Source organism: Ambystoma mexicanum, chromosome 5q (genome assembly GCF_040938575.1).
Source record: "Ambystoma mexicanum isolate Mex_15411 chromosome 5q, UKY_AmexF1_1, whole genome shotgun sequence".
NCBI classification, from domain to species: Eukaryota; Metazoa; Chordata; class Amphibia; order Caudata; family Ambystomatidae; genus Ambystoma; species Ambystoma mexicanum.
The window spans coordinates 152,285,666-152,305,207 of record NC_090933.1 but is presented as its reverse complement, the minus strand read 5'-3'; positions in this window follow the sequence as shown (position 1 = coordinate 152,305,207).

The following is a 19,542-nucleotide window of genomic DNA, read 5'->3' as shown; positions in this document are numbered from 1 at the left end:
GTCCAGAGGACCTGGTTTACGGAATCTATTAGGGATGACAACCTTCTCAGGAGGTCATTCCCCAGTAAACAAGGGGTGCCCTCTGGAGTCACTACTATGACCGGGTGTTTCACCTTGTGTCGCCCGATTTTAATGTCCAAATCTGCCGTCCCCTCGACGGGAATTTCCTTCCCGTCAAAGTTCTGGAGTTGTCCAGGAAGTGAGGTGAGAGGAATTTGGTAATTCTCTCCCCTTCCTGCATTCAGTTCATCAAAGGCCCTTCTGGACAGAAGGGTAGCTTGAGATCCCGTGTCCACCAGCGCTGAAATCGTACCCTGCCCCTGTACTTGTACCGGGGCATAATATCTTCCCTCCTTCTCCTCAAGGGGGCACAGATAGTGCACATTTTTGGACAACTGGTGGGCTAACTTTCTGGTTTTGGACATCGCTAGCGAAGAGATTTGGGCAGAATTCTGTGGAGAGCCTTGGGAATCTGAAAGAAAAAGTTGGCAACTGGAGATCAGAGCCATTGTGGGTTCCCCTGGCTCCGGTTCTGGGCCGCCCCCCCTTTTTGGAGGCAGTCACCAGGATGGGTTTGAACCAGGGGATTTTCTTGCGGTTGGTTCTGGGATGAGATGGTGGGCGGCGGTAGCTCAGTCTCCACATCTCCCCAGTCTGGATTTGCATCCCTAGGGACCCATTTTTCTTTGGGAGGAGTTCCCCCCTCTCTGAAGGAGAAGATCCTTTTCCCAGGATCCTCTGAGGATCCCTCTCCCTCAACTTGGAAGATCTGTACCTCCTCCTCAAACTGTGTCTGTTTGGGTCTTTTGTTTCTCCTACCCCCCTCTGCTCCTTAGGAGGCAGACTTTCAGGGGCAGGAGATTTTGTTTCCGGTTCCTGGGTTTCCAGGGGCTGTTTACAAGTGAGGAAGGAAGCTTCCTCCAAGGCTTTACACCCCCCTTCCCCTTGTGCCTCCTCCCTGGGAACCGGTGAGTTATCGGGGTGCTGCCCCCGTCATTGTTCTGGAGCACCAGGTCCAGAGTTGGGTGCGTTCTGTGCCGGCATGCCGATCTGAGGGTTCTGCTGAACCCTCAGTATGTGACCCAGATCCCGCACCATGTTTTGAACCTGGCGCTCTAACTGGGAAACCCGCTCAGGCTGATACGGGGCCCTGTTTTCTCCCCTGGGCTGATCCCGGGAAGGGTAGCTATCCCTTCTTTGGTAGTACCCCTGGTTGGGAAGATTTGGATACCCCTCCACCCTTGGCCTCCCCTCTCCCGGATTCGGTTGTCGGGGCTCAGGGAATTGGGGAAAGAAGGGTGGAGGATTTTGGGGCTGGAAGTTGGGTGGATACCTGGGGAAGAAGTTCTGCCCAGGGTTTGGTGAGTTTCTGCCCTCCGGTGAGAAGTTGGGAGGGAAGTTCTCTGGGTTAGGTGCTTGGCTGGATCCCCCCCTTGGGCTGGAGGAGTCCACACATAACCCAGGATGGGTCTGTTTCCCTTGTAACGGGGGCTTACATAATCAGGAGAGCGAGGGACCCCATGTGTGGGGCTGCCTCCCTGGCTCCCTGTCTGTGACTGGCCCGAGGACCTTCTGGGCCTAGCATTATTAGGTGCAGGTAGGTTTTTAGGCCCCCCCATCTCCAACTCTAAAACGGGGGTGACCTTTACCTCTGCCACCTTGGCAGCAGCAGGGGTGTTGTTGGCTTTGGGGTTTTTGGGCGCATTATTTTAATTTTCTATTGGCTTCTGCACCTCATAGATCCGGGTCGCCTGTTCAACGACCCAGTCTAAAGATCTTTTCTCGTGAAAATCCCTCACGAGCTGGGTCATTATGTATTTGGACAAGGCATGGAAAAACGTATTAATAAATTCTCTGCTATCCGTGCGCACCCTTCTTGTGGTATGTGCAAAAGCACGCTTTAACTCCTGCACAAATTCTTGTGGGGCCTGATCCTCCCCACATTGTAAATTGTAGGCTGCCTTGCGAGCCTCTTGAGGATTTCTATGAGTAGAAAAATGTTTCAAGATGGCCGCCTTATAGGTGGACCATCTTAAATGATTTTTGTCCTCCAGCCCCGCAAAGAAACTGGAGTATTCCGGGGAGAAGGTCCACTTTAAATATTGAATACAGCTTTGGCTGTCCTTCAAATGGAAAGTCTCCATCATTTGCTCAAACAACTCTAAGTGCTCCCAAACAGAATACTTGGCGTTCTTATGATAAGGCGTGATGACGCTCCTGATTGCCTTAATCTGCTTTAAGGGGTCCTTAAGCAAGGCCCTTTTTGTCTTATTGGCCCTTTTGGTCCGGGTAACCCTGGTCCATTCATCTTCTGACTCAGAGGCACTGCTCCCAGAGGTTCCCGTCTGTTCTTCCAGGTTTTCCCGGATTCTGCGAGCCTGGGAATGGCTTGCAGAATGTGGGGACCTGGTCTCCTGTGTCCTGTACCGCTCAGAGGAGTCTTCAGATCCCTCCTTGCTGCCAGGATTTGATGGGTACCCCCCCCCCACTGACCTAACTGGGCAGAGGTTTTCAGGATGCCCTTAATGGGCCTACTCTCCTGGGGTTCCCCATCAAATTGCACTGTGCTTGGGTGCCCATACCCGGATGCCCGCCCCTCCATTCCTGGGTGGTACTGGCCTATGAGCCCCATGCTTCTGGCTGGATAGTAATCTGCCATCCCTGTGGCCCTGTGCTCATGTGCGCCAGGGGACATGGGGGTGGCAGAGTCCAGGGACTGAGAGAGATAAAGGCCTCTGGTACTAGGGCTCCTGGGGTTACGCTCAGGAGTTTCTCTTTCCCAGCGAACCTCATCTCTATCCGCCCCTGCTCCCTGTTGCAATGCAAGAGCCTGCGCCTGCAGTTCCTCAGTTAAGGCCTTACTAGACTCTATCAGTCTCTCCTGCATCGCTACCTGTTGTTGGAGTCTATCATTGTGCTGGCAGAGAGCCTCATTCTCTCTCTGTGCCTCCTGATTGGTCCTGGAGCACTGGGCCAGTCTTTGCTGCAGAAGGGTTACCTCCTGAGCTGTGTCCCTATTGGCCTGCGCCTTTCTTGCCAGAGCATCCTCCACCCTCCTGGTGTGTTCTAACAAGTTCTGGCGTTCTTTTTGGAGGTCACCCAGCCCCTGGAGGGCCAAGTGATTTTCTTCTGTTTTTCTTTTTAAATGGCAGACTTCCTGGCCTAAGGCGTCTCTTTCCTGGCTAAGAGCCTGCATTTGTGCCGCCAGGTCGTCCCTCTGCCTTTGGAAGGCACCAGCTTTCTGGCGTTCTTCATCAAACTCTGCCTGGGTATCCAGGTCTTTCAAAATCAGCTTGTTGCTCTCTGCCTTCACTCTATCTAGATGACTTTGCAGGGTGGCTACCTGCTCCGTGCATGCCCTGTTAAAGTCTAATTGTTGCTCCAGCTTTTTCTGGCTCTGCAGTAAGGAGTCAAAACTGTCTTGGTGCTCCTTCTGCAGGGCCAGAAATCTAGTATCCTGGTCAGCCTTTTCCTGTTGCAGTATATCCATGTCCTCTTTTATTTTAATGATATACTGCCTACTATCATTTTCTGACTCCTGGCTCCTCTGCAGCCTCTGCTCAGAAGAGTCCAGATCAGATTGGGCCTTCTGTAATGCCAGCAGTTGCCTACTCGCCAGATCTTGGCCTTCAGCACATTTGTCCTGCATGGCTCCCATATGTAAATATAAATATGCCGCTACCCTGGCAATCTTGTTGTGCTCATCCTTGGCCTTAGAGGACATATATAGTTCACTCAGGGCCAAATGTAAGGGACCCTGGTCTCTCCATTTATCTGACCCTGTTTCCGTGATCTGGGGTGCGATTGCTTGCAACCAGACCGTCTGGTCCTGATGAGTCTACTCACCTCTCACAAATAACTTATGTAAGAAGTGCTCTCTGGCTATTTTCATGTCTACTAAGGTCGTCATTCTAGAGTTTGAGTTCCTTCCTGACTTACAGAAGTTTGTATTTTATTTTTCAAAAACAGACCTTTTCCTTAGAGCGTTCCTTTGAGGAGTGCTTTACAGCGTAACACAGCGTGGTGATCCGACCGGATAGTGTATCTGGTCAGCTGGCACACTGTATTAATCTGCACAAGTGATAGATCTAACCCAAACGTCCGGCACAAGCCCCCAATTTGTAAGAGGATTCAATTCAACACTACAGCTAAGTCAATGCCTAGTCTGGGATACTGAATGGAAACCCTTATTGATATATCTTTATGTCCAGTTCATGCGTTCTGGATGACTACCCCTATATAACACCCCTCTCTTGGAATCCCCCTGACCCCACTGAGCCAAGAAGTAGTTCTGTTTTGCAAGTTTAAAGGTTTATTTGATAATTTAAACAATATATATATATATCACGCTTTATAATAAATTAATAATTGAATATCACACTGAATCTGAGCAGTAATCAATAATGGATAGTCTGGCACTAGCACACTTGTGAATAGGAACAGAAGAATAAGGTGGTAGAGAATGCTTTATATAAGTTCAGATGGATGTAATGTTGAATGAAAATGCAATACAGAAAATACTCAATATGATTTCAACAAAACAATGTAATCACTTTTCTCTGGCAATCCACTCCCCCCCTTTATGCAATGCAAGGAAATGGAAGGAAAGCACACAGATCTCAGAAATGCAATCAAATGTAATTCAGTTCACCCCAGCAAGCTTAGACTACAGAAGTTTGAAACACAGGCCCAAAATGCTTTTATATGTGCTGGCAATGAAGTGAAAAATATGCTAAAATGCTTTTAATTCCCTCTAGAGGTTCAGGTTGAGGATTAGTTGGTTTAAATTAGTTCAGGCTTACTTTAGCAATGTTCTAGGAATGATTGGCAGGTTAAACGAATTTTTGACAATGAAAGCAAGAAAACTGCTGTTTTCACACGTGGAGAAATTTGCAAATCGCGGTAAAATTTGCGAGTGCGTTTTTCGCGATTGCGGCAAACCTATGGGGAATAGGAATGCGGTTCTAGGTTCGTTGAAAAGCCACGATTCCCAGCTTTCAGAGGAAAGTTACTGCAAGTCTCTAAGACAAACGGTCACGGAGATATGAGCGATATGGTAAAGGTCATTTTTCAGATTTGAAATTTTAAAGTTCAAAAAGACAAGTGACAGCTAGCAACTAGAAAATGACAGGTGACAGCTTTGCAAATGACAGTTCTGGTTAGATTAAAATAGATTGAATTATATTATTTTAACTAAGAGATTGGTTCTGCACAGTTTTGCTAGGTACTCACAATATATTTAGAAATAGAATGGGCCTCGCTACGGATCTGGTCAGGTTTTCTTCACTCGCCACGGACGGTCTCTGCGCACAGCGTCTGGGTCAGCTCTGCTCTGCCTCTGGGTACAGCACTGCTTCTGGATCTTTCTGCACAGCTTTCTCTGGGTACAGCGCTGATCTGCACGGCTCCTGGAAGTTGCAATCGCTGTTAGGTTTGCTGGATGCTGAGGCCCACTGAGAAGAGTTCTCAGTTTGTGGGTTTAGGCTCTTGCTTTGAGTTCTGAATCAAGTTCTTTGGAGTTTTAAAGTCTAAGTGTTGAATCTAGTATCTTCTGGATGTTGTGTGGTCCGGCAGAGCGCGTTGCAGCAAATGGAATTGACTCTCCCTATCTGTCCTGACTGTCTGCTTTTATGTGTTTTGAAAATGGGTGTGTGTGCAGCATCACTAGGCTCTACCCCTCTCCACTTGTCATTGGCCACTTCATCCTCTTCCCCTTGATTGGGGGAATGAAATGAAGTGTCATCATGATGAGGTCTGTTTATGGTACAGAGAACCCACCCCTGTCAAATTACACACAATCTATATTTTGACCCAAAAGACATATTTGCACAGGTACACATTTGTTTAAAATTACATGCACCCATCACATATCACAGGAGGTATACCCTGTCCAAATCTGCTCTTCCTGGGAGCTTGCATTCAGAAATGGCAACATATTTCACTTTTTGGTCAGGTTACCAATATCAGATTCTTACTCAAATTTACCCAAATGCGTGCAAGGCATATGGACATTACTTGATGAAGTGTCAGATTTTTAACATGCATACATTTTAAGTAATACCCTCTTAACTGCTAGTTTGCCCCCAGATCATGCCACCGGTTCTAAAAACCTCTTACAATGTGGGCAGAAAAATCACAAGAATTATGGTATCATTTAAATAATTATGACAAGTCCGTACTATGAGTTATTCATCTTTTTCTAAAACCATATTCTGGCTACAGGGGTGTGTCTTTTCAGGTCACATGGTACAGAAACCAGTCTTTCCACTTTCTTCAAGCTCAGCCTCTGTCTCCAGTTTCTCCCCCTCCCAGTTTCTGCCAAGAGGAAGCCATTTTTATTACCCCTGCAATAAACCATCTGCCTTGGCCCTGGAAGGCCCATTGTTCAAGAGGAAGCCATTTATGGCCACTTCAATAAACCCTCTGCCTGGGTCCTATGTTTAGTCTCTAGCAGTCCCTTGGTAATTCAATCAGAGAAGTGTCATATCCCTTTTGGTGGGAGCAGCAAAAGGCAGGTAGGCCTGGGAACACAGCTGTTATGCAAGTCTCATCTCCTGTCGGGGGTAGCTGGTGGGCAGAATTCAGTTCCTTAAACCAGGCCCCAGCTAATGTCAATTTTAGTTACCCAGTTTTCTGCATTCAAATAAACTAACTATTTCTTACATATGCAGCTAAAATGCTGATTCTAAGTTTAAAACTATGACATTTAAACAATTGCAACCTATGTGACACTCAAAAGTAGGTCACTCATTTCTTTTAAACATTTAGATTTTTAGTGTCTTTCAGTCCAAATTTCCTTAAACTGCTGAAATCCACAGCTCAGCCAGTCTTGTTATAAACCTTCAAGTCACTTCAGAATATAACTTTACATTGTATCCACCTCTCAGTAAGTCTTTCTTTGGCCTGCTTTGGGTTCATCTATTCAGTTTTACACACACACAAAAAAAAAAATCTAGTGTTGTTTTAAAACGCCGGCTTTCTGACAGTGGTGAGTACTGGTAATGCACCCATTTTTGGGATTTAAGAAAATGAATTCCCCACAATTCTAGGTTGCTTTTGGCAATCAGCATTGCCATCCCCAATGGTTTCAGACTACTGTGTGGGTAGTCCAATGGTGGTTTTAGGCAGTGCCCTTCTGTGCCCATAACATCGGCAAAAATGAGTGGCAGCCTATTCTTCATGCATTTCCCGGTGCATTTTCTGGGAAGCTCTGGCCATCATGATGTTTTCCATGTCAGTACTGCACAGTTTTGAGGTAGGGCTTGGATGCATGGATAAAAACATCCCACAGGGGATCTTACTACACACTGTGTTGGGTGTCCTGACCCACGTTTGAGCTATCATGCTGCAACATTTGGTGCTGTGGACTTAGAAAATCCAAGATGGCCAAAAAGCCCACATGTGCGCCAGAATCCAGGAGAACCACGCAGTTTGTGCGTACACCAAAATGGCTGCCTAACTTGCCACCCACCAGTGCGAGCATGATGGGCCAGGGTGCCATGAGTGGAATGGGTGCCAAAGGTAAAACAGCAGCGCCTGTTAGCTCAAAAACGCTTTAAAATTACCTTTGGTTTCTCTGAATGCCAGCTCAAAATGCCTATTTTCAAACATTGCAACACATCCAAAAATCTCACTGAACACCAGCGGACATCTGGCAGAATGAAGTATGTGTGCATACAAAATCTGGGAAGATGAAGAGCCCAAAACAATGTTCATAACAAAACTGGCTGAGCTATGCATGTCAGCAGCCTAACTGAAACTGGATTAAAACCACCAAAATCGAAATGTTTAAATTAACTGAGTGACCTACTTTTGAGTGTCACATAGTTTGTAACTGTTAAAATGTCATAGTTTTGAACTTAGAATCAGCATTCTAGCTGCATATGTAAAAATTGTATTGACTTAAACTGGGGAACAAAAAAATGACATGTAGCTAAAAACTGGCTTAAAGAGATTCCAATTCTGCCTGACAGGTTCCCAGGCCTGGCTGCATTCTGTTGCCCCTGCCAAAAGGAGGTCACACACTCTCTGATTGAATTACCTGGGGACTGCAGGAGACTAAACAAAGGGGTCGTAAATGGCTTCCTTTTGAACAAAGCCCTTCCTTGACTCAGGCAAATGGTTTATAGGGGAGGTCGTAAAGTGGCTTCCTCTTGGCAGAAACGGGGAGGGGCAGCCCCCTCTGAGAACAGGCTGAGCTTAAAGAAAGTGGGCAAACTGGTTTCTCAACCATGTGACCTGGGAAGACACACCCCTGTTGGCCAGAATATGATTTTAAGAAAGATGTATAACTCATGGTGCGGACTTGTCAAAATTATCTAAATGATACCATAATTCTTGTGATTTTTCTGCCCACATTTTAAGAGGTTTTAGGACCCGGTGGTATGATCTGGGGGTTTACGAGCGGAAAAGAGGTTGTTACTCTAAATGTATGCAGGTTAAAAATCTGATACTTCCTTATCTAAATGCCCACATGCCTTGCACACAATTGTATAAATTTGGAGAAAAATCCGATATGGGGAAAGCTACTAAAAAGCGCAAAAAGTTACCATTTCTTTACCCAAGCTCCTAGAAACGCCAGGGTCTGAACAGTGCCTCCCATCAGTAATGCATGATGTGTGTATGCAATGACAAACAACTGTGTATCTGTGGAATATGTATTTGGGTCAAATATAGATTTATGCGCAATTTGACAGGGGAGTGTCCTTTCTGCAGGCCATAAAACAGCATCACCATGACTCACATTTCCTTTCCCCTATCAAGGAAGAGAGAAAAGCTTGACCAATGATCAGTTGAGAGAGGGGCTGGCTTAGTGATGCTGCGCACACACCCACTTTCAAAAGACATAAAAAGAGCCACTGGAAGCTAGAGAGGACATTAAAATCCAGTTGCTGCGGAGCGTTTTGCCGGACCACACAACATCCAGAAGATACCAGTTCCAGACTGACTCCAGCTACATACTCCAGAACCTAGAACTTATACTTTAGAACCTAAATCAGAGGCCTAAAACCACAAGCTGAGTTCTCTGCAGCAGGCCTCAAATCATTGCAAGCTACTCACAGCCGGGCGAGCTGCTTGAATCCCTTGCCAAGAACTTTTGCTAGGACCAGTGCAGAGATCCAGGAGCCGTGCAGAGACCGCTGTATCCGGACAGACCAGACCAGTGCCAGACCAGACCAGCAGAGCAGAGACCAGATGCTGTGCGCAGAGACCGTTCGTGGCGAGACCGGAACCGAAGTCCAAAACCTGACAGATCCGTGGCGCGACCCAGACCTTCCAAATATATTGTGAGTACAGCTAGGACGGGGCAAAACCAAATCTCTTAGTTTAAAGTAATATAATTCAATCTATTTAACCTAAGTAGAACTGCCTCCTGTCACCTGTCATTTGTAAAGCTGCACCACTGTCATTTGTCAATTCTGCAGCTGCAAAGCTGTCACCTGTCATTTTGAGTTTACTTTAAATCTGAAAAACGACCTTTACAAAATCGTTCATATCTCTGGAACCGTTTGGGCTACGAACTTGGTTTAACTTTCCTCTGAAAGCTTAGAATCTAAGCTTTCCAACGAACCTAGAACCTCCTTATACTTTTGCTGTAATCACGATTCAAGTACTCGCAAATTTTACCGCGATTTGCGATTTGGTTAAAAATCCAGCCACGGGTAACCATCAGCATTCATTTCTTTCCTTGCTAAAAATTTGTTGGCCTCTTAATCACCGTCTCTGAATCATTGCTAAAGTGAGCCTGAACTCATCCCAAGTATCTCTCATTCACCCTGAACCTCCTAAAGGGAATTAAAAGCATTTTCAGCATATTTCTCACTTCATTGCCACCACATTCAAAGCACTTGGGCCTGTGTTTTAAAACTCATACCGGTTTTCTCTAAGCTTGCTGGGGGGGAACTGAATTTCGTATTGTATTTGATTGCATTCCTGAGAACTGTGCTCCTCTTTCCATCTACTTCCATGTCTTACATTGCATAGGGGAGGGGGGTGAATTGCCAGAGAAAAAGTGATTATATTATCTTTTGCTAAAATCATCTCAAGTATTTCTGTACTGCATTTTATTCCTCATTGCTTTTCCCTTGAAATCATAAAAGTATTTTTGCTACTTGATCCATCCTATACTAACTCCTCATTGATTATAAAGAAGTGTGCTAGTGTCAGATTACCCATTGTTGATTAACATTATATTTATAAGGGCGATATCGATTATTAATTTATTATAAAAGCGTGGTATCTATATTTTGTCTTATTTCTCAAATACACCTTTTAAACTTGCAAAACAGAACTACTTCTTGGCTCAGTGGGGTCAGGGGGAATCTAAGAGAGGGGTGTTATATAGGGGTAGTCATCCAGAACTCATGAACTGGACATAAAGATATATCAATATGGGGTTCCCATTCAGTATCCCAGACTAGGCATTGACTTAGCTGTAGTGTTGAATTGAATCTTCTTACAAATTGGGGGCTCGTAGCCGGGGATTCCGGATTAGATCTATCACTTGTGTAGATTAATACAGTGTGCTAACTGACAAGATACATACATCCGGTCGGATCACCACGCTGTGTTACGCTGTAAAGCACTCCTCAAAAGGAAGCTCTAAGGGAAAGGTCTGTTTTGCAAAAATAAAATACAAACTTCTGTAAGTCAGGAAGGAACTCAAATTCCAGAATGATGACCTTGGTAGATATGAAAATAGCCAGAGAGCACTTCTTACATAAGCTATTTGTGAGAGGTGAGTGGACTCATCAGGACCAGACGGTCTGGTTGCAGGCATTCGCACCCCAGATCACTGAAACAGGGTCAGATACATGGAGTGACCAGGGTCCCTTACATGTGGCCCTGAGTGAACTATATATGGCCCCTAATGCCAAGGATGAGCACAACAAGATTGCCAGGGTAGCGGCATATTTATATTTACATATGGGAGCCATGCAGGACAAATGTACTGAAGGCCAAGATCTGGCGAGTAGGCAACTGCTGGCATTACAGAAGGCCCAATCTGATCTAGACTCTTCTGAGCAGAGGCTGCACAGAAGCCAGGAGTCCGAAAATGAGAGTAGACAGTACATCATTAAAATAAAGAAGGATATGGATATCCTGCAACAGGAAAAGACGGACCAGGATACCAGAATTCTGGCTTTGCAGAAGGAGCACCAAGACAGTCTGGACTCCTTACTGCAGAGCCAGATAAAGCTGGAGCAACAGATCAATTTCAACAGGGCATGCACAGAGCAGGTAGCCACCCTGCAAATCCAACTAGACAGAGAGAAAGAGGAAAGCAATAAATTGATTTTGAAAGACCTGGATACCCAGGCAGAGTTTGATGAAGAACACCAGAAAGCTGGTGCCTTCCAAAGGCAAAGGGACGACCTGGCGGCACAGATGAAGACTCTTAGTCAGGAAAGGGATACCTTAGGCCAGGAAGTCTGCCACTTAAAAAGGAAAATGGAAGAAAATCACCTGGCCCTCCAGGGACTGGGTGACCTCCAAAAAGAACACCAGAACTTGTTAAAGCACACCAGGAGGGTGGAGGATGCTCTGGCAAGAAAGGAGCAGGCCAATAGGGACACAGCTCAGGAGGTAACCCTCCTGCAGCAGAGACTGGCCCAGTACTCCAGGACCAATCAGGAGGCACAGAGAGAAAATGAGGCTCTCTGTCAGCACAATGATAGGCTCCAGCAACAGGTAGCAATGCAAGAGAGACTGATAGAGTCTAGTAAGGCCTTAACTGAGGAACTGAAAGCGCAGGCTCTTGCATTGCAACAGGGAGCAGAGGCGGATGGAGACCAGGTTCGCTGGGAGAGGGAGACTCCTGAGCATAACCTCAGGAGCCCTAGTACCAGAGGCCTTCATATCTCTCAGTCCCTGGACTCTGCCAACCCCATGTCCCCTGGCGCACATGAGCACCGGGCCACAGGGATGGCAGATTACTATCCAACCAGAAGTATGGGGCTCATAGGCCAGTACCTCCCAGGAATGGAGGGGCGGGCATCCGGGTATGGGCACCCAAGCACAGTGCAATTTAGTGGGGAACCCCAGGAGAGTAGGCCCACTAAGGGCATCCTGAAAACCTCCGCCCAGTTAGGTCAGTGGGGGGGGGGTACCCATCAAATCCTGGCAGCAAGGAGGAATCTGAAGACTCCTCTGAACGGTATAGGAAACAGGAGACCAGGTCCCCACATTCTGCCAGCCATTCCCAGGCTCGCAGAATCCGGGAAAACCTGGAAGATCAGACAGGAACCTCTGGGAGCAGTGCCTCTGAGTCAGAGGATGAATGGACCAGGGTTACCCGAACAAAAAAGGCCAATAAGGCAAAAAGGGCCTTGCTTAAGGACCCATTGAAACAAATAAAGGCAATAAGGAGTGTCATCACGCCTTATCACAAGAACGCCAAGTATTCTGTTTGGGAACACTTGGAGCTTTACGAGCAAATGATGGAGACTTTCCATTTGAAGGACAGCCAAAGCTGTATTCAATATGTAAAGTGGGCCTTCTCACCAGAATACTCCAGTTTCTTTGCGGGGCTGGAGGACCAAAACCATTCAAGATGGTCCACCTACAGGGCGGCCATCTTGAAACATTTTTCTGTTCACAGAAATCCCCAAGAGGCTCGCAAGGCAGCCTACAATTTACAATGTGGGGAGGATCAGGCCCCACAAGAGTTTGTGCAAGAATTAAAACGTGCTTTTGCGCAGACCACCAGAAGGGTGCGCACGGACAGCAGAGAGTTCATCAATACGTTTTTCCATGCTCTACCCAAATACATAATGACCCAGCTCGTGAGAGATTTTCATGAGAAAAGATCTTTAGACTGGGTCATTGAACAGGCTACTCGGATCTATAAGGGTGCAGAAGCCCATCGAAAATAAAAATAACGCGCCGAAAAACCCCAAAACCAACAGCACCCCTGCTGCTGACAATGTGGCAGAGGTAAAGGTTGCCCCTGTTTTAGATTTGGAGATGGGGGGCCTAAAAACCTGCCTGCACCAAATAATTCACAGCCCAGAAGGCCCTCGGGCCAGTCACAGACAGGGAGTCGAGGAGGTAGTCCCACAAATGGGGTCCCCCGCTCCCCTGACTATGTAAGTCCCCACTATAAGGGAAACTGACCAATCCTGGGTTATGTGTGGACCCCTCCAGCCCAAGGGGGGGATCAGGCCAAGCACCTAACCCAGGGAACTTCCCTCCCAACTTCCCACAGGAGGGCAGAAATTCTCCAGATCCTGGGCAGAACTTTTTCCCCAGGTATCCACCCAATTTCCAGCCCCAAAATCATCCATCCTTCTTTCCCCAATTCCCTGAGCCCAGACAACCTAATCCGGGAGAGTGGAGGCCAAGGGTGGAGGGGTATCAAAATCTTCCCAACCAGGGGTACTACCAGAGAAGGGATAGCTACCCTTCCCGGGATCAGCCCAGGGGAGAAAATAGAGCCCCGTATCAGCCTGAGCGGGTTTCACAACTTGAGCGCCAGGTCCAAAATATGGCACGAGATCTGGGTCACATACTGAGGGCTCAACAGAACCCTCAGATGAGCATGCCACCGCAGAATGCCCCAAACTCGGGACCTGGTGCTCCAGAACAATGACGGGGGCAGCACCCCGATAACCCACCGGTTCCCAGGGAGGAGGCACAAGGGGAAGGGGGGTGTAAAGCCTTGGAGGAAGCTTCCTTCCCAACTTGTAAACAGCCCCTGGAAAACCAGGAACCGGAAACTAAATCTCCTGCCCCTGAAATCCTGCCTCCCAAGGAGCAGAGGGGGGGTAGGAGAAACAAAGGACCCAAACAGACCCACTTTGTGGAGGAGGTACAGGTCATCCAATTTGAGGGAGGGGGATCCTCAGAAGATCCTGGGAAAAGGATCTTCTCCTTCAGAGATGGGGGAACTCCTCCCAAGGAAAAATGGGTCCCAAGGGATTCCAATCCAGACTGGGGAGATGTGGAGACTGAGCTACCGCCGCCCATCATCTCATCCCAGAACCGACAATACCGAAATCCCCTGGTTCAAACCCATCCTGGTGACTGCCTCCAAAAAGGGGGTGGGGTGGCCCAGAACCGGAACCAGGGGAACCCACAATGGCTCTGATCTCCAGTTGCCAACTTTTTCTTTCAGATTCCCAAGGCTCTCCACAGAATTCTGCCCATATCTCTTCGCTAGCAATGTCCAAAACCAGAAAGTTAGCCCACCAGTTGTCCAAAAATGTGCATTATCTGTGCCCCGTTGAGGAGAAGGAGGGAAGATACTATGCCCCGGTACAAGACAGGGGCAGGGTACAATTTCGGCACTGGTGGACACTGGATCCCAAGCTACCCTTCTGTCCAAAAGGGCCTTTGAGGAACTAAATGCAGGAAGGGGGGGAGAATTACCGAATTCCTCTCACCTCTCTTCCTGGACAACTCCAGAACTTTGACGGGAAGGAAATTCCCGTTGAGGGGACTGCAGACTTGGACATTAAAATTTGGCGACACAAGGTGAAACACCTGGTCATAGAAGTGACTCCAGAGGGCACCCCTTGTTTACTAGGGAATGACCTCCTGAGAAGGTTGTCACCCCTAATAGATTGCGTAAACAAGGTCCTCTGGACCCAGACTAGCCGACCAATAAAATTAAAACAGAGTGTCAACCATGTTAGTTTAAATGGCACCTGCCACATGGTTGAACAAACATCTGACCAAGTAGAATTTCACTTCCAGAACAACCAAATTCCAGACGTGACAGTAATAGCAGTAGGACAACAGAATGGTGATGGGGGGTCCTCTCTATTTCTGAAAATCAACCTTCCTTCCAGTTTAAGGTGGTATTCCATACTGGAAGGAAACACCCTGAAATTCTTTACTAATCCACAATCAGAAACTCCCACTCCTATAGTCCAGAAAGTCCAGAAAGATGTGAAATCAGCTCAGAGCCTGGCTGATATTCAGCAAATTGGAGAGCAGTTCTTCATCCCTGTCCAGTTAAATGATGGGAAGGACTCTGTTCTCGCTCGAGTGTGTGTGAACAACGGTAAGAGCTTTATCAGCGAAGCCATGTTCCGCCAACTCCCAAAAGATCCAGCTATTCCCACATTCAAACTGATAGACAAATGGGAAATGGACCTGGAAGCACCTAATTCCAAACATCTCCTGCCAAGCAGGGTTATGCTCAAAATCTCCATTGGCAACAAGAGCATAGTCCATAATTGTTGGGTCGTGCGAGACGTCACTGCCGCCTTTTACTTAGGCAGTGACATTCTCAATCGCTTTGCCATTAGTTTTGACCTAATAAACTTCAAAGCTTGGTCCCGATTAGCGGATAATCCCATGGGCGTTGATGATCCAGAAAAAGCATTTAGGTCAGCTCAATTGCTACCTTATGCAGTTGAAATTCAGATCAAAGAGGAAGTCACCATCCAGAAGTCTTTCCAGGCTTCAGGCAGATGGTGGAAGAGAGAGTCAACCTAGCTGATGCCTGTGTGACTCTGGAACAAAAGCAAAAGTTGAAACAAGTTTTCTTGGATTTCCAAGATCTCTTTGCGGTCGACTCATATGACTGTGGCCGCACCGACATCCACACAACAACAATCCCCACGGACCCTGGCATGACTCCAGTGTTTGTGAAGCAATACTGCTTGCCTCTCGCATCAATGGAGTCCGTTACTGAAATAATTAAGAACCTGGAGTCCCGGGGAATAATCTGTCCAGTTCACAGCACCTTCAATAACCCGGTGCTGGGAATATTGAAGCCAAACGGCCAGTGGAGACTCTGCGCCGACCTCAGGGAGCTCAACAAACGGGTCCATACTTCCCGATGGCCTCTGCCCTACATTGACCAAGGGCTGGCCCAGATCCAGGGGTCACAGGTATTCACTGCAATAGACCTGACCAATGGATACTGGACTGTGCCTGTCAGTAGGGAGGACCAATACAAGCTGGCTTTTACCTTTGGGGCCAGCAGTACACATGGACCCGGACTCCCTTCGGATGCCTCAACTCCGGCAATGAATTTAACATTTTTCTACACAAGGCCATGCCCGACCTGGGTGCAAGGGGTAACCTGGCTTATGTAGATGATGTCCTTATCAAAAGTTCATCTGTGGAGGAACACATAGCAGAGATCCGTTATGTTCTGACCCAGTTGAGGGCCGCCGGAGCAAAACTTTCCTTTCAGAAAGCACAGTGGTGTAGAACCCGTGTTGATTTCTTGGGGCATGAGATTACTCCTCAGGGTCTCTGTCCCCAGGAAAAGAAAGTGGAAGCACTTCAGAAACTGAAAGACCCCACAACTCTGCGGGAACTAAGGAGCCTCCATGGACTGACTAATTACAGCAGAAAGTTCATTGAGGGCTACGCAGAGATCACCAGACCCCTGATTCATCTCCTGAAGGGGGGGTCAAGTGGGAATGGGGTCCAGAACAAGCCGAGGCAGTAAGACAACTCAAAAGAAGCCTCTCAGAAGCGCCCTGCCTAGCTTACCCTGTCAGAAACAAGGAGTTCTTCCTAGAGACAGGGTTCTCTAATACGTGCTTGATGGCAGTATTATACCAAAAGCATGACAAGGTCAATAAAGTAATCTCCTATGCGAGCAAAACTTTATCCTCTGTGGAGGAAAAATTCAACGATTGTGAGAAGGCACTCCTGGCAATGGTGTGGGCATTGAAGAATTACCGCCCGTTTATCCAGGGGGAACACATCATAGTGGAGACTCCACACCAGCCTCTGCAATATCTCCAAAGTGACAGAATCTGGGCCGGAAATGTGAGTAATTCCCGAATTACTTCCTGGATTCTGTCAATGCAAGGCTTTCCTGTGGAGGTCAGATATGGCCAAAACAAGAAGAGTCCCCTCGCGCAAGGTCTGGCTGACTTGCATGATTGTGCCAGAGAAAACTGTCTCGAGGACGAAAGTCTAAAAATCAAGGACAACATGGAGGCATACCTTAATTCCCCACACAAAGTCTTTGAAGAAGACAAGTGTGAGGGAATGCCCACTGTCTATGTGGAGGGATGCTCTTACCATGTTGACAACGACGGGGAGAAAGAACTGGTGGCTGGCGTAGGGAATGCATGGGTGAAGGAGTTCCCAGAACCCTCCGCTGGATACAAAATTTGTCCCCGAAGTAGTCAGGTGGCAGAATTGATGGCTGTGCATCAGGCCACCCTCACTGGTGTCCAGCATCAACTCCACGAACTGGTCATAATCACAGATTCGGATTATGTACGGAACGGGTTCGTGGAGCACCTGGTCAACTGGAAAACCAGAGGCATGTTATGCGCTAATAACAAACCCCTGAAACATGGGAAGTTAATCCAAAACATTGATGATCTGGTCACCTCGAATGGGATGACCATCTACTGGAAGAAGATCAAGGGTCATTCCAAAGTAGAGGGACCAGACAAAACTGGAAATGACTTAGCTGATCAGCTGGCCAAAACCGGGGCCATCCAAGGGGATCTAATCGAAATAGAGTCCCTGTTGGGGGAAATCAAGGTCACTGCTACCACTAGGTCCCAGACAAATGCTCACAATGATCTTTCAACTGCCCAATGGAGCAAGGAGACCCCTGATGCTGATTTGATTACAGCTCAGAAGGGGGATCCAATTATTGGTAAGTTTTACCAACACCTTGAGGACCCTGAGAACTTTCCCCTGACGGATACCGATTACATTGGGAAAGAGGACCTAACAGTGTTGATGAACTGTCCAAAAATGTTCCGAATCCAAGACGGTTTGTTGGTAAGGAAATCCCAAGCTGGCCAGGATCAGTGGGTGGTTCCTACCTCATTCCGAAGCATGATGTTAAGTCACGCCCATGATGCGGCCACCGCCGGTCATAGGGGGTTTCACACAACACTGGAAATCTTAAGAGAGGTTGCATACTGGCCACACATGGGCCAGGACCTCAACCAATATTTGAAGGGTTGTCTTGTGTGTGCACAATTTCAGCCAACATCCCTCACACACCGGGCACCTCTCCAAAAGAGGGGAATGACACTCCCATGGTCAGATTTGCAATTGACTTTGTAGGCCCCGTGATTCGCTCTGCTAGGGGGAATAAGTACATGTTGACGGTGACATGCTTGTTTACCAAGTGGGTGGAATGTCTCCCAGCCCCAAACTGCAAGGCAGAAACAGCAGCTGCCCTGATGTTTAACCACATCTTTTCCCGTTTTGGTTTACCTCAAAGGATTGAGTCAGACAGGGGTAGCCACTTCACCAGTGAAGTAATGACAAAGATGTGGGAGATACTGGGGGTCAAAAGAAAGCTACATATTGCTTACCAGCCAGCTTCTTCTGGAGCAGTGGAGAGATATAACCGAACCATTGTGAGCATCTTAAAAACGTTTGTGGCAGATTCTGGGCCAAGTTGGGATATCCGATTACCTCTGGTCCTAATGGCCATCAGATCTACCCCTTCATCTGCAACCAAAATGTCGCCATTTGAGTTGATGACTGGACGCAAGATGGTGCTTGCCCAGCATTTGCTCTACAGAACCCAAGAGCAAACGTTGATAAAGGCCTCCACAACTCATGAGTATGTGGAGAATTTAAGGAAACACCTTCAACATGCTTTTGCCTATGCTCAGCGGAATCTAGAAAGATCAGCCGAGAGCATGAAGACCCACTATGATTTAAAATCTACCCGAAAGGAATATAAGGTGGGTGATCGGAATCCGGGCCGGAAATGTGAGTAATTCCCGAATTACTTCCTGGATTCTGCAGAATTGGAAGAAGATTATGCGGACATACCAGTGTGTGGGTCAAAACCTTCTGTGCACCCGACTCCCCATCGACTCAAATTCAAAGTGCAGTCGCGTGGGGGGGGCCTTGTTGGGTGTCCTGACCCACGTTTGAGCTATCATGCTGCAACATTTGGTGCTGTGGGCTTAGAAAATCCAAGATGGCCAAAAAGCCCACATGTGCGCCAGAATCCAGGAGAACCACGCAGTTTGTGCATACACCAAAATGGCTGCCTAACTTGCCACCCACCAGTGCGAGCATGATGGGCTAGGGTGCCATGAGTGGAATGGGTGCCAAAGGTAAAACAGCAGCGCCTGTTAGCTCAAAAACGCTTTAAAATTACCTTTGGTTTCTCTGAATGCCAGCTCAAAATGCCTATTTTCAAACATTGCAACACATCCAAAAATCTCACTGAACACCAGCGGACATCTGGCAGAATGAAGTATGTGTGCATACACAATCTGGGAAGATGAAGAGCCCAAAACAATGTTCATAACAAAACTGGCTGAGCTATGCATGTCAGCAGCCTAACTGCAACTGGATTAAAACCACCAAAATCGAAATGTTTAAATTAACTGAGTGACCTACTTTTGAGTGTTACATAGTTTGTAACTGTTAAAATGTCATAGTTTTGAACTTAGAATCATCATTCTAGCTGCATATGTAAAAATTGTATTGACTTAAACTGGGGAACAAAAAAATGACATGTAGCTAAAAACTGGCTTAAAGAGATTCCAATTCTGCCTGACAGGTTCCCAGGCCTGGCTGCATTCTGTTGCCCCTGCCAAAAGGAGGTCACACACTCTCTGATTGAATTACCTG